The 16,441-nt window shown below is 40.9% G+C and overlaps 1 long non-coding RNA gene across 2 annotated transcripts; it reads right to left on the bottom strand.

Moving 5' to 3' along the window:
- Nucleotides 1–643: 643 nt before the first annotated feature.
- LOC147361250 (uncharacterized) lies at nt 644–15,576 on the bottom strand. Of its 2 annotated transcripts, XR_015139973.1 has the most exons (3): nt 14,287–15,234; nt 1,627–1,890; nt 644–1,100 (listed from the first exon to the last, which is right to left on the bottom strand). It is a non-coding gene; the product is annotated as an uncharacterized LOC147361250 (long non-coding RNA). The 2 variants fall into 2 exon arrangements; XR_015139972.1 differs by lacking the exon at nt 644–1,100 and having other exon boundaries at nt 1,141–1,890; nt 14,287–15,576.
- Nucleotides 15,577–16,441: the final 865 nt, after the last annotated feature.

The following is a 16,441-nucleotide window of genomic DNA, read 5'->3' as shown; positions in this document are numbered from 1 at the left end:
CCTTGGACTACAAAGAGATCAAACCAGTCAATCTGAAAGGAAATCAGTACAGAATATTCACTGGAAGGACTGATGCTGAAGCTCCAATACTTTGGCCACCTGATGTGAAAAGCTGACTCATTAGAAAAGACCCTGATGCTGGGAAAGATTGAAGGCAGGAGATGGGGATGACAGAGGACGAGATGGTTGGATGGCATTACTAACTTGATGGACATGAGTTTGAACAAGCCCTGGGAGATGGTGAAGGACAGGGAAGCCTGGCGTGCTATAGACCATTGGGGTTGGGCAAATAGTCGGGCAAAGCTGAGCAACTGAACAACTGTGAGTGACAGGGTGGATCCAACAGATGGGATATAAAAGACAAAAGGAAAGAAGTTCTGGGAAGATGTCCCTAACTAGGGGCAAGTATCTAGTAAACAGTTACAGGGTTGGCCACAGAAGGCAGCAGGGATGGCTCAGTTGCACAGAGTAGGACACGACTGAAGCGACTTAGCAGCAGCAGCAGGCAGTGTAGGTGGGTATACCTGATGATAATGGCAGACGTCTCAGGAGCCTGAGATTCCCTTCTGGTTGTTTCTATCTTGCCCCTATTAACTGAGCAATACCCCCATTCAAAGAAAACCTTTAAACCACAGGGAAAGCCTCTTTTTTTTTTTTTTTTAGTATTTGTCTTAGTTGTTGCACACAAGATTCTTCATTGCAGCTTGAGGGCTCCAGAGCATGCGGGCTTAGTAGTTGTGGCACTTGGGCTTAGTTGCCCCATGGGATGTGGGAATCTTAGTTCCCTGACCAGGGATTGAACCCACGCACCCTGCATTGGAAGGTGGATTCTTAACCACTGGACCCCAGTGACTAAGCCTGGGGCTTGGTTGGCCAGGCCCCCTCCAGGGGCTCAACAATCTCAAGATTTCTCTCCCACCTTGTCTGTGGTTCTGCAAGTCTTGCACTCACAGCAGGCAGTCACTCCCAGTCAGGGCAGTGTCCAGGCAGGTTAGAAGCAAGGTCAGAGGCCTGCTCTGCTTTGTCTCTGAAGCCTAAACAAGACTACTTTTTTAAAGTTCCCTAATAGTCCGCCGCAGGATTGTTTAGGCTGAAGAACACTGGAATAAGGCAAAATAACATAAGCAGTCTTATTAACTCTATAAGTAACAATGTAGAACATATTGTAGGTTTTAGTGAAAACAGTCCATTCACAGTAATTGATGGAGTGCTCCAATAAACAGAGTTCTCAAAGTTGAGAAGTTGGTCCATACAGCAGTCCTTCTGTAGCCCTGCCACAGCCTATCAGTACATGGGTACAGTTATCAAAGTCTAGATAATTCAACCACCCTTGCAAGAGTGTATGATTTCATGCTTCTATTGGACAACAGTAGGGTAGGTGAACACTTGGCTGTTGGCCAGGTGATATTTTTGTGCTACCATTCGGAGATCCATTTGCTGCATTCTCAAAGTAAAAAACTTAACAAGAGGGCTAACGATGCATAAAGGTAGAGAAGAGCTGTTGGGGTGCCTGGGAGAAAGGTTAGACAGGAGAATCGGGATCAGACATTGATGCATGATGTTAGTGTTTCTCTAGGTATGAGAAGATGCAAGATTTGGGACTCATAAAAAAGAAAACATCTTTACCTGAAAACATCTGACTATATAAAGGCCTGTTTTGTCCATTTTTCTCAGAGCACGGTTTGAGTGCCTCATTTCTGATAGCCACCCTGAATTCCTTTCAAGGGGTGTTGAAGTTCAGCAGTTATAGTGGCCATGATTTAACCTTTGCAGAGGCAGTCTGCAAGTTCCAGTTTTCGGTCGACAGGGCCCCTTCATAGCCACCGTACATTATCATCAATTCATCAGTGGCTCAGTCACATACTTGGTAATGTAAGAGACAACAATTTTCTGAAACAGGAAACACAGAAATAGAAATAAATATAACTAGCAGTTTTAGTTAGGTCACAAGCAAGAATTTAAGTCAAGAACGTTCATTAGGTATAGCCCAATATACCTCACGGAGAAGGCAATGGCATCCCACTCCAGTACTTTTGCCTAGAAAATTCCATGGATGGAGGAGCCTGGTAGGCTGCAGTCATGGGGTCGCTAGAGTCGGACACGACTGATTTCACTTTCACTTTTCACTTTCATGCACTGGAGAAGGAAATGGCAACCCACTCTAGTGTTCTTGCCTGGGGAATCCCAGGGACAGGGAAGCCTGGTGGGCTGCAGTCTATGGGGTCGCACAGTCAGACACGACTGAAGTGACTTAGCAGCAGCAATATACCTCAGGTCATCTGACTTGAATGATTATAGCCAGGTGTGAATTTCCTGGTTGTACCTCATGGTGCATTTGATCTTTATTCAGAGATTGACTATTGAAACAACGTTTTAGAAACATAGTTAGAGTGTCCTTTTAACAACTTGATGAAAATCTTAACAATACAACGTAATGACAAGGAACTATCTCATAAGTAAATAACAAATCTAGAACACAAAGTTCAGTGAAACATGAACATTTTTCACTGTGAGGGCATTAACCCTGTAGCCAGGGAAGGCTTTATCCCATCAAATGAAAATGATGTTCATCAGTGAGCTGGGAAAAGCCAAGTGGCCATCTTGGATTTCCCATAGCCCTGTTTGATTTACAGCTACTGCTTACCCAGTTTGAATTTCCCAATTTAGAAGTGGACTATTGCCATGTTTCAAGGACATCAGGATAGCAATAGTTTGACAGTGAGGGGTTAATTTTGTAGAAGCGGGATGATCTTTCTCTACAGGTACCATAATCTTCATGGATCACTGTGAAATAATACTTATTTACCAAAGTAAAAAAAGATTTTTAAAACCAATCCAAATCATTTAAGGCAAAGAAATTCACAATGTGTCATCAAGAGCCCCTTTCTAAGAAACCTTTGTTCTCTTAACAGAGAGAGAAAACAAAATTCCAGTCTGGTACCAGTTTACTGTTAATAACAAAATTGATTTCTAAATTCCAGTCTGGTACCAGTTTACTGTTAATAACAAAATTGATTTCTCAGGTTAATCTTAGAAAAGTCTTTTCCATAAATCTTGAAGAACTAGCAGTAGTCTTCCAAAGGCATCAGAGTGAAACCAGAGAAGGCATGTTTAAAATCTCTTGCATTGCAATTTACAAAGCAACCTGGTCATTGCTGTGACATGTAACACTTTAATATGATACCTAGAATTATCATTGACAATATTTTATCAGGAAATATCAGATCTTTATGAATTCCACATGATTTTAGGATATCTATATTAGTAACATCAACCATACAGTAACCTGACAAGATGTATCACTTCTCCAACAATACGTCCCATGTAATTTAGCATGTCAAATGAACCCATGCAGTTTAATGTCTCTTTTGGGGATGTCTCCCCTATGAAGCATCCCAAAGTCAGCTAAAGGTCAAAAGAACTGCATTAGAATTTAATTTTAGGAAGTTTTGCCAAAAATATCAGCAGGGTCCATAACAGTCAGACAGGATCATGTAGGTCATTGTGAAACAACAGTTACTCATTTAGCCAAAGTTAACAAAAGATTTCAAACATAAACACAGAAGAGATCACTTCAGAGGTAAAGAAACTTAAAATCCATGATCAAAGGCAGTTCAACATCTCAAGAAAACTTGTACAAAACTCTTTTCTTGGGGTCTACTTTCCATAAAACTTCTCTGTCTCTTTTCTTTAAAATAACTTTGTTAATTTAGAAACAGCCACCCGTAAGTCAGACTTACTTTCTTTTTTCTTAATAAACTGCAATTTCATTTCTCATACCATTTTTTTTGTTGTTACTAAAAACATGCATTTTATTTTCCTTAAACAATCATGAACTGTTCTTTATGTTGGCATTCTGTACGTTGGTGAGTCCTTTCCCTGCTTTTGGCAAAAGCTTGTGTACCATTCACAGGCCATTTTTTTCAGTTTCCCCAGTTTGTGTTGGGGCCAGACCTTTTGCAGGGTCTAAATTTTCCAGTTTCTGAGAATGTGGCCAAGGGGTGAGTCTGAGAAAGGCTCCCAGGACGTACAAGCACCCACTCTTAGCCTACCTACCGTAGAATGGGGGTACTGAGAGTCACCGGGTGACAGAAAGGCGATCCTTTTTTCCCAGTGATCTCACCTTGCAACTAAAGGCATAAAAATGGCCGACCGACTCAACAGTCCAGTCCGACACTGAGAGGTGACCCCTGAGAAGCCTGCGGTTAAGGCACCATGTGACCCGGGCAGAGAAAGACAGAAGATTCCCGGGAGTAACCTGGTGACTCACTGTTTGGCAATTCCCTGAAATGTGGAAGGCACTCTTGGGATGGCTCAGAGTCAACACCTCAGTTCAGTTCAGTTCAGTACTCAGTCATGTGCAACTGTTTGCAACCCCAAGGACTGCAGCATGCCAGGCCTCCCTGTCCATCACCAGCTCCCACAGCTTACTCAAACTCATGTCCATTGAGTCGGTGATGCCATCCAACCATCTCATTTTCTGTCATCCCCTTCTCCTACCGCCTTCAATCGTTCCCAGCATCAGGGTCTTTTCAAATGAGTCAGTTCTTTGCATCAGGTGGCCGAAGTATTGGAGTTTCAGCTTCAGCATCAGTCCTTCCAGTGAATATTCAGGATGGACTCTACGATGAACTGGTTGGATCTTCTTGCAGTCCAAGGGACTCTCAATAGTTCTCCAACACCACAGTTCAAAAGCATCAATTCTTTGGTGCTCAGCTTTCTTTATAGTCCAACTCCCGTATCCATAAATGACTACTGGAAAAACCATTGCTTGGACAGGTCGGACCTTTGTTGGCAAAGTAATGTCTCTGCTTTTGAATATGCTGTCTAGGTTGGTCATAACTTTCCTTCCAAGGAGTAAGCGTCTTTTAGTTTCATGGCTGCAGTCACCATCTACAGTGATTTTGGAGCCCCCCAAAATAAAGTCAGCCACTGTTTCCACTATTTCCCCATCTATTTGCCATGAAGTGATGGGACTGGATGCCATGGTCTTAGTTTTCTGAATGTTGAGCTTTAAGCCAACTTTTTCACTCTCCTCTTTCACTTTCATCAAGAGGTTCTTTAGTTTCTCTTCACTTTCTGCCATAAGGGTGGTATCATCTGCATATGTGAGGTTATTGATATTTCTCCCGGCAATCTTGATTCCAGCTTGTGCTTCTTCCAGCCCAGAGTTTCTCATGATGTACTCTGCATAAAAGTTAAATAAGCAGGGTGACAATATACAGCCTTGACGTACTCCTTTTCCTATTTGGAACCAGTCTGTTGTTCCATGTCCAGTTCTAACTGTCTTGGAGACCCCAAAAATTAAGTCTGTCACTGTTTCCACTGTTTCCCCATCTGTTTGCCATGAAGTGTTGGGACCAGATGCCATGATTTTAGTTTTCTGAATGTTGAGTTTTAAGCCAACTTTTTCACTCTCCTCTTTCACTTTCATCAAGAGGCTTTTTAGTTCTTCTTCATTATCTGCCATAAGAGTAGTGTCATCTGAATATCTGAGGTTATTGATATTTCTCCTAGATATCTTGATTTCAGCTTGTGCTTCATCCAGTCCAGCATTTCTGATGATGTACTCTGCATATAAGTTAAATAAGCACAGTGACAATATACAGCCTTGACACCAGTCTATTGTTTCATGTCCAGTTCTAACTATTTCTTCTGGACCTGCATACAGATTTCTCAGGAGTCAGGTCAGGTGATCTGGTATTCCCATCTCTTTAAGAAGTTTCCACAGTTTGTGGTGATCCAACAGTCAAAGGCTTTGTAGTAATCAATAAAGCAGAAATAGATGTTTTTCTGGAACTCTTTTCCTTTTTTGATGATCCAACAAATGTTGGAAATTTGGTCTCTGGTTCCTCTAGCTTTCTAAATCCAGCTTGAAACTCTGGAAGTTCATAGTTCATGTACTGTTGAAGCCTGGCTTGGAGAATTTTGAGCATCACTTTGCTGGCATCTGAGATGAGTGCAATTGTGCAGTACTCTGAACATTCTTTGGCATTGCCCTTCTTTGGGATTGGAATGAAAATTGACCTTTTCCAGTTCTGTGGCCACTGCTGAGTTTTCCAAATTTGATGGCATATTGTGTGCAGCATGTTCACAGCATCATCTTTTAGGATTTCAAATTGCTCAACAGGAATTCCATCACCTCCACTAGCTTTGTTCATAGTGATGCATCCTAAGGCCCACTTGACTTTGCATTCCAGGATGTCTGGCTCTAGGTGAGTGATCATGCCATTGTGATTATCTGAGTTGTGAAGATCTTTTTAGTATAGTTCTTCTGTGTGTTCTTGCCTCCTCTTCTTAATATCTTCTGCTTCTGTTAGGTCCATATCATCTCTGTCCTCTACTGTGCCCATCTTTGATGTTCCCTTGCTATCTCTAATTTTCTTGAAGTGATCTCTAGTCTTTCCCATTCTATTGTTTTCCTCTATTTCTTTGCATTGGTCACTGAGAAAGGCTTTCTTATCTCTCCTTGCTATTCTTTGGAACTCTGCATTCAAATGGGTACATCTTTCCTTTTCTCCTTTGCCATTTGCTTCTCTTCTTTTCACAGCTGTTCGTAAGGCCTCTTCAGACAACCATTTTGTCTTTTTGCATTTCTTTTTCTTGGGGATGGTCTTGATCACTGCATTCTGTACAATGTCACGAATCTCCACCCATAGTTCTTCAGGCACTCTATCAGATCTAGTCTCTTGAATCTATTTGTCGCTTCCACTGTATAATCATGAGGGATTTGATTTAGGTCATACCTGAATGGTCTAGTGGTTTTTCCTACACTCTTCAATTTAAGTCTGAATTTGGCAATAAGGAGTTCATGATCTGAGCCACAGTCAGCTCCTGGTCTTGTTTTTGCTGACTGTATAGAGCTTCTCCATCTTTGGCTGCAAAGAATATAATCAGTCTGATTTCGGTATTGAAACCATCCGGTGATGTCCATGTATAGAGTCTTCTCTTGTGTTGTTGGAAGAGGGTGTCTGCTATGCTATGACCAATGCATTCTCTTGGTAAAACTCTGTTAGCCTTTGCCCCACTTCATTTTGTTCTTCAAGGCCAAATTTGCCTGTTACTCCAGGTATCGCCTGACTTCCTACTTTTGCATTCCAATCCCCTATAATGAAAAGGACATCTTTTTTGGGTGTTAGTTCCAGAAGGTCTTGTTAGATCTTCATAGAACTGTTCTACTTCAGCTTCTTCAGCATTACTGGTTATGTTATGCGGCTCTGTGGCGCTGGAGCGTCTGTGAGGCGATACCCCGTGCCCAAGGTCAAAGGAGAAGTCACAGCAAGATGGTAGGAGGGGCAAAATCACCTTTAGAATCAAACCCCATACCCACCAGAGACTCTCAGTGGGCTCAAACATACCTTGTGCACCCCAGGACCCAGAGACCCCCACAGGGACCAAGACAGAACCGTGTCTGAGTGTCTCCTGTGGAGGTATGGGTCAGCAGTGGACTGCCACAGGGGCAGGGGCTCTGGGTACAGCAGACCTGGGTATGGCATAAGCCCTCTTGGAGGAGGTAGCCATTAACCCAACCATAGAACCACCAGAATTTACATAGGCTTGGAGAAACAGACTCTTCGAGGGCACAAACAGAATCTTGTACACACCAGGACCAAGGAGAAAGGAGCAGTGACCCCACAAGACACTGACCCAGACTTGCCCATGAGGGTCCAGGAGTCTCCGGCATTGGCATGGGTTGGCGGTGGCCTGCTGCAGAGTAGGAGCACTGAGTGTAGCAGTGTGTCCATGGGACCTTTTGAAGAAGGTCACCATTATCTTCATTACCCCCACCGTAGTTTGGCCTCAGGTCAAATAATAGGGAGGGAACACAGCCCCGCCCACTGACAGAAAATTGGATTAAAGATTCATTGAGCATGCCCTCCCCCGCACCCCAATCAGAAGAAGAACCAGTTTCCCCCTCAGTCTCTCCCATCAGGAAGCTTCCATAAGCCTCTTATCCTTCCCTATCAGAGGGCAGACAGACTGAAAACCACAATCACAGGAAACTAACCAATCTGATCACATGGACCACAGTCTTGTCTAACTCAATGAAACTATGAGCCATGCCTTATAGGGCCACCTAAGATGGACAAGTCATGGTGGAGTGTTCAGACAAAACGTGGTCCACTGGAGAAGGGAATGGCAAACCACTTCAGTATTCTTGCCTTGAGAACCCCATGAACAGTATGAAAAGGCAAAATGATAGGACACTGAAAGAGGAACTCCCCAGGTCGGTAGGTGCCCAATATGCTACTGGAGATCAGTGGAGAAGTAACTCCAGAAAGAATAAAGAGATGGAGTCAAAGCACAAACAACACTCAGTTGTGGATGTGACTAGTGATGGAAGTAAAGTCCAATGCTGTAAAGAACAATACTGCATAGGAACCTGAAATAATAGGTCCACCAATCAAGGCAAATTGGAAGTGGTCAAACAGGAGATGGCAAGATTGAACATCAACATTTTATGAATCAGCGAACTAAAATTGACCAGAATGGGTGAATTTCACTCAGATGACCATTATATGTACTACTGTGGGCAAGAATCCCTTAGAAGAAATGGAGTAGCCGTCATAGTCAACAGAAGAATCCGAAATGCAGTACTTGGATGTAATCTCAAAAACGACAGCGTGATCTCTGTTCGTTTCCAAGGCAAACCATTCAGTATCACAGATCACAGTAACCCAAGTCCTCTTGGGTAGTCCTCCATTATTTGGGACCTGGCACTGAGTCTCTTCTCCTTTATGGAGCTTTCCTGACTGTCCAGCTGTCATTGAGCCTTTTCACTTCAGCCCGTTATCCAGTCTCTGAAGAACAGTTTAGCCCCTAATTTTACACTGTCATCATTTTTTTTCATGGGGGAGAATCTTGGCCAAGTATACATTTGTCTAACAGGGAATATTTATTGATATGCACAGCCCTTGTCTTGCATAAATGGACAGTAACGAAGGATTATAAGAATAAGGCGTTTTTGTTGTTGCTGTTGAGAAAAATGTATGGATCATCTCAGTAATCTATTAGGAAATGGGATTTCTCTTTGGAATGCCATTCAAATTAGCAAAAAGTCTTTGTAGTTCAGAAAAAGGCTTATGAGATTAGAATCCATATTTATAAGATTTATGAATCAGAGTCTTATTCTCACAGTCTTCTTTTGGGAGGCATTTATTAACTTAGCCCCAGATAACTCAATACAGTATCCATCCCTCAAACTTCTTTAAAACCCTGGGACATTAAGATGGGGGGAAGGAGTAAGAGACGTTCTACTAAGAGGTGACTTGTAGTCATTTTATGGAGGAAAGATAGAAAATTATTATTATAGAACAATAAAAGAGTGTAAAATCAAGTACAAATATTGTGTGACAAAGATGACAGTGAAGAATATATTTTGTGACTTTTGGTGGTGTGAACATCTTTCTTGATTCTCTGAGTAATTCCTGGTCCTACATTCTACAATACAGATATGATTGTATTTATTTGATCCTGGGTTTGAGTTAGGCTGTGCTCAGTCCACTTTCTTCATTACCAATTGGTATTGTTGTATTCCTGAAGACGGATGATCTTCCAGCAGAACTGGAAACTGCATTTTCAAAATGTCTGCACCTGGATGCAGAAAAATCAAGTGTTTCAATAGGAGTTATTATCTATGAAAGGAATGCAAAAGAAATGTGAAAAACTAGAGAGAAGAAAAAGAAGTTAGAGCAAGAAGCAGTGAATCTCAAAAGTCATATAGAAATGAATATAATAGAACACAGTCAAGTTGACCAGTATAAACAGGAGATTGAGGAAAGAGGTAGAGAGGCTCTAGCAGAGAAATTAAAAGAAGTCAAACTATGTTTCCAGGTTAATTTGTTGATCTATCATGTGCTTGAAGTCACTTTCACTGCAGATTACATTCCGGATGTAAACAGCTTATGTGTTTCCTCTATTTCCCTTAGAGCAGTTAGTTTTGTAGATTTCTGGAAAGAAGGGGGCACTTGTTCTCCCTTTAGATATTTCAGTTTTCATCACACTTATCACTAAATTGATCTATCAGAATGATTCTCACCAGAGAATCCTTTTACTTATAAGATCAACTGGTATAAAACAAGACTATGAGGAAGAAAAGAAAACACTGTGGTTTAACTGGTACCATCCTCTTGAATTATTCTTAAGTTATCTTGTTCAATTTTTAAAATTTTAAGTTGATCCTCTTATTCTTTGAATTGTAAGATTATATAAGTACTACTATAACAATGATTCTGCTTTAATTTTATAATTCAGATTTAATTCACTTGACATTGTCAATAATTATTTTAAACTTCTATTCTTTATTTTTTTCACTTTTAAAATCTCTCTCTGAATCACTGACTCAAAACTAAAGGGAACAAATGTAATTTTCCAGGTTATAATTATTTTAAAAACATTATCTTTTTCAATTTGCCTTAGATAAAAGCAGGATCTCAACAGATGGAATTCAGAATTAAAGACTTGGAATCTGAACTCTCCAAGATGAAAACTTTGCAAGACGATTCTAACAACAAAGCAGAGTTGGAAAAATATATGAAATTGTACTTAGTAAAACTAGATGTTAGAAAGTTGTTGGAAGATAAACTACCTAAGTAAGTCAAAACACAGAATCACAGAAAAGAAATTTAGGTCATTGATTTGTCTCTAAAGCCTAATTTTTATAGAGTGTGGTTCATGGGATTAGTAGGAAGTGAAAGCTAACTGATAGTCACTGCTAAGGGAGTGCCCTAAGACAGACTATTAATACTGTATCAAGTTTTTCTACACTATGAGCAAAATCTGTTTCATATGATTTTATTAATATATTTTTATGCATCTATACTGTTCTTCAAATTTTATGAAAATATCAACATCAGTTCAGTTCAGTTGCTCAGTTGTGTCCGACTCTTTGCCTTCCCATGGACTGCAGCACGCCAGGCTTCCCTGTCCATCACCAACTCCCGGAGGTTTTAGAAACTCATATGCATTGAGTTGGTGATGCCATCCAACCATCTCACCCTCTGTAGCCCCCTTCTCCTTCATCATATTCTCAATCTTTCCCAGCATCAGGGTCTTTTCAAATGAGTCAGTTCTTTGCATCAGGTGGCCCAAGTATTGGAGTTTCAGCTTCAGCATCAGTCCTCCCAATGAATATTCAGGGCTGATTTCCTTTAGGATGGACCAGTTGGATCTCCTTGCAGTCCAAGGGACTCTCAAGTCTTCTTCAACATCCACAGTTCAAAAGCGTCAATTCTTCGGTGCTCAGCTCTCTTTATACTCCAACTCTCACATCCATACATGACTACTGGAAAAACCATAGCTTTGACTAGATGGACCTTTGTTGGCAAAGTAATGTCTCTGCTTTTTAATATGCAGTCTAGGTTGGTCATAACTTTTCTTCCAAGGAACAAGCATCTTTTAATTTCATGGCTTCAGTCACCATCTGTCGTGATTTTGGAGCCCCAAAAATGACTGTCACTGTTTCCATTGCTTCCCTGTCTATTTGCCACAAAGTGATGGGACCAGATGCCATGATCTTAGTTTTCTGAATGTTGAGTTTTAAGCCAACTTTTTCACTCTCTTCTTTTACTTTCATCAAGAGGTTCTTTAGTTCTTCTTCACTTTCTGCCTTAAGGCTGATGTCATCTGCATATCTGAGGTTATTGATAGAAATATCAATATTTCTATATTTCAATATTTCATCCCAGCAATCTTGATTCCAGCTTGTGCTTCATCCAGCCCAGCGTTTCTCATGATGTACTCTGCATATAAGTTAAATAAGCAGGGTGACAATATACAGCCTTGATGTACTCTTTTTCCAATTTGGAACCAGTCTATTGTTACATGTCCAGTTCTAAGTGTTGCTTCCTGACCTGCATACAGATTTCTCAGCAGGCAGATCAGGTGGCCTGGTATTCCCATCTCTTTTAAGTCATTAGGAAAATAGAAATTGAAATCTCAGTGAGATAGCACTACACACCCATTAGAATTGGTAAAATTTAAAAGGGTAATTATACCAGTATTGGAGTGGATATAGAAGAACTGGAACTCATACACTGCTGGTCTGAATGCAAAGTGCACAACCACCTTGGAGGAGTTTGGAAGTTTCTTCAAAAGTTAAAATCACACCTACATTAAGACCCAGCCATTTTACTCCTAGTTATTTGCCCAAAGAAAAGGAAATACACGCCTGCAACAGACTTGTACATCAATGTTCCTGGCATCTTTTCTGTAACAGCCCCAACTGGAAATAATATACTGTTGGCAAAGAAGGTTAGGGGGAGTGACTCTAATAACTCCTGGTGTAGTACAAATTATGATTCCTATATATTTTGGCAAGAGCCATCAAAAGTACAATTATCCTACTCACCAAGCTGTGCATGTATAAAATGATGTATCTACAAGGGTACAACATACAGCTTTGTCTATAATAGCAAAAGAATGGAATCTGTTCAAGTGTCTGTCAATTAGGGAAATACATTAAAAAAAAAAAAGATACTAAACGCCCTCTATTAGTTTGCAGGGGCTGCCAAAACAGAATATTACAGACTGGGTGGCTGAAACAAAAGAAATTTATCTTCTTACAATTCTGGAGGCTAGAAATCTGAGACCAAACTTATTAGCGGGTTTGTTTTTCCTGAGGCCTCTGTCTTTGACTTGCAGATGGCTGCCTTCTTTGTTACTACATTTTGTTCTATATGAAAACATTGTTTTTGTAATGTTACAAAATAGAATAAATTCAACTCATCCTAAAATACCATCAATTGTGAAAAGCAATAGACCATGTGAAATTAGTACTTCTCTCTGCTACATCCTAAAGGATTAATACAGTACCAATTCAGATACTTCTTCTAGTTATAGGACTAAGACCAGAAAGGAAAGACAAACACATATTAGGGCTAATCATATGTAGTGAAATGAAAAAAAATGCCTTGATACATTTCAAAATATAGATTTAAAAAAAGCTTAGAAAAAAAGACTAACTGAAATTTACTTAAAAGTAGAAAGTTTAATTACAAACTAAAGAAAAGAATCATCAAGTATCTCTCTCCAAAGAAGACTCATACTGAGATAGTTCTATAGGTATTAATGCTATTTTCAAAGGTACATTTTATGAAACATAGATAAAGGAACATGCACTGCCAAAAACTGACACCAGGACACTGACACCCCATCTGACTGGGGGCCTCTTGCTGTTCTGCCTTTATGTGGTTCATGTGTCCTTTTCCCTGACTCTGAGTACCCAGGGCTGTATCAGTTGACTGAATTTGGCAGGAAATGGTGCTAGTCCACTACCAGGCCTAGTCGTTCAGAAAACTAGCAGCACCCACCTCCACCCTCTTAACCCTGCAGGGTCCCAAGTTGCCAGGTAAGAAGCCCAATCAGCTTACTGGAGAGAAACCCGCAAGAGGCCCACACGGAGAACAGAGGCCAAGCCATCACAGTCAGGCCACCAGAGGAATGCACCTGCATCAGGGGCCCTAAGCAAGAGCTGTAGAACCTTCCAGTAGAGCCCGGCAAATCTGCAGAGCTGGGAAAGTCGATAAAATGGTGTGGTTCAAAGCCATTGTGTTCCTAGGAACAGATGACTGAAAACACTGACAAAGCAGAGACACATACGTGACACATACACATCCATCCCCTCGGCTAAGCACTATAAAACAGCATTACTCAACGTTGCAAAATTCCACAGTGAAATAACAGCAAATCAAATCTTGCAGTTCAATGAATGGTTAACACACCATGGCCAAGAAGAATGTTACAAATGGACTGTAAGATAGTGCGACAGTTATATATATATGTAATCCATAACTTTAGGGAGTTAAGGGAGAAACCATATATGATCATCACTCAAGTTCCAAAAGTACACTTGGAAAAAATCATGTTTGTTAATTACCACTGTTTTACTATGGTTTTAAATTTATTTTGAAGTTTCAGGCTGCACTGAGGGAGGCCACAAGTCTCGGCAGTTTTCCTGGAGAAGTATGGGGCAGAGAGATGAAGACAGCTATTACCAGTAGTAGTCAACATTTTTCCGAAAGTTCCAGATGACAAAATCAACGTGAAAAAGAAATGACTTTATATAGGAAAGTGGCCATATCATCATCATTTACTGCTTTTTAATATTTATCAGCCAAAGCCAGTTAGAAAATATAACAGAAAAGAAGATTCCATTCACATTAGGAACGAAAACTGGAAAGTATTTCATTGGAAAAACACTTGAAATGGGATTGCATTTTATATCCATAATCAGTTAACAGTGGGTACATTGGGTGGTGGCATTTAGTAGGTAAAATGGGCACTTACTTTCATTTTCTACACTGTATGTTTTCTTTTACCTGTTAAATTGTGCATCTATTACCTTTAAATAAGAAAAAAAAACATATATTTAAAAATTCTAGCCACAACTCTATAGAACCAACCAACATAAATCAATAAAACCTACAAAATTTTAACTTTTCAACCAGCATACATCTACTTCAAATAAGAACTATACTTATTATTTTATTTTGGGAATGAATCAGAAAAGTACATCATACAGTTTATATACAGGAATGATGCTGGGCTGGTAACAGGGCACTGGCCTTTACCGCAGGTTCCTCCTCACAGCTGACTCACATGGACTCTGGGCTCCCCTGCACATGGTTCCACATGCTTGGAAGAGCAGAATGCAAGGGAAGTGCCCACTGGCCTACAGTTAAAACATCATCCACCCCATTCACTAAAGAAACTTTCCTTATTGTTTACTGGCAGAGATTCAGATGAAAATCTGATCTGGCTATGACTCTATAGAAGGAATAATTTTTTAAAATGAGGGGATTCTCTAGAGGTACATGGACAGAGCTCCGTGCTTTCAATGCCCAGGGCACAGGTTCAATCCCTGGTCAGGAAACACGTTCTGTGAGCCACGCAGCTTGGCAAAGAATCTGCCAAGGGCCGCCTGCTGACCTAAGTTTTAATACGTGTGTTGTGAAAATATGCAGATCCACACCCTAGGTAGAGGCTCTCCATAGCTTGACTACTTGAGTATAATTTTGGCCTGAGTATAATTTTGGCCAGAAATATTCCCGTTTAAGAAGTAAACTGTATAGACAGCGCTAGGTACTGGGTTTATTTGGATTTTAAACTTGAATGTCTCTGAGATTACTGGGCTGGTCATGGAGGGGACTGGTGGAGAAAGGCCATTGACCAGCAGGTAGGACCACCTTGTGCCTCTCCAATGCCTATCATTTCAATGGGCAGTAGAAATTGCCCTCCACTTAGCTGATCAGCTCTTCATGGGACTTTTTGGTCAATGTGACTCTTGGGGGGAAATTGCACAAAATTCCTTTCCTAGCCTCAATCTCAATTTCCCTTTCCAAAATGGATATCCTGAGACACAAGCTCGCAGACAGGCACGAGCCAGACCAGCCACCACTGGAAATGGGCAAAATCCATTTTGTCCCTTAGAGACCACCAGCTCCACCTGCCCATATGATTTGGGAACACAAACTTCAGAAACTCAGCTCCTTGGCCTCCACAACGCACACTTCCAGCAACAATACAAGAGGCACAGGGACATAAGACCTCCCTATGCCAGCAAATCTGGAAAACTCAGCAGTGGCCACAGGACTGGAAAAGGTCAGTTTTCATTCCAATCCCAAAGAAAGACAATGCCAAAGAATGCTCAAACTACTGCACAATTGCACTCATCTCACACGCTAGTAAAGTAATGCTCAAAATTCTCCAAGCCAGGCTTCAGCAATATGTGAACCGTGAACTTCCTGATGTTCAAGCTGGTTTTAGAAAAGGCAGAGGAACCAGAGATCAAATTGCCAACATCTGCTAGATCATGGAAAAAGCAAGAGAGTTCCAGAAAAACATCTGTTTCTGCTTTATTGACTATGCCAAAGCCTTGACTGTGTGGATCACAATAAACTGTGGAAAATTCTGAAAGAGATGGGAATACCAGACCACCTGATCTGCCTCTTGAGAAATTTGTATGCAGGTCAGGAAGCAACAGTTAGAACTGGACATGGAACAACAGACTGGTTCCGAATAGGAAAAGGAGTTCGTCAAGGCTGTATACTGTCACCCTGCTTGTTTAAGTTATATGCAGAGTACATCATGAGAAAGGTTGCACTGGAAGAAACACAAGCTGGAATCAAGATTGCCAGGAGAAATATCAATAACCTCAGATATGCAGATGACACCACCCTTATGGCAGAAAGTGAAGAGGAACTCAAAAGCCTCTTGATGAAAGAGAAAGTGGAAAGTGAAAAAGTTGGCTTAAAGCTCAACATTCAGAAAACAAAGATCATGGCATCCGGTCCCACCACTTCATGGAATATAGATGGGGAAACAGTGGAAACAGTGTCAGACTTTATTTTTCTGGGCTCCAAAATCACTACAGATGGTGACTGCAGCCATGAAATTAAAAGACCCTTACTCCTTAGAAGGAAAGTTATGACCAACCTAGATA

The sequence above is a fragment of the Bos grunniens genome, chromosome 13 (assembly GCF_055505025.1).
Source record: "Bos grunniens cultivar Pamir isolate PY7600 chromosome 13, Bosgru_T2T1.0, whole genome shotgun sequence".
NCBI classification, from domain to species: Eukaryota; Metazoa; Chordata; class Mammalia; order Artiodactyla; family Bovidae; genus Bos; species Bos grunniens.
Note: the sequence above shows the minus strand (reverse complement) of the source record. Positions and strands in the feature narration are given on the sequence as shown.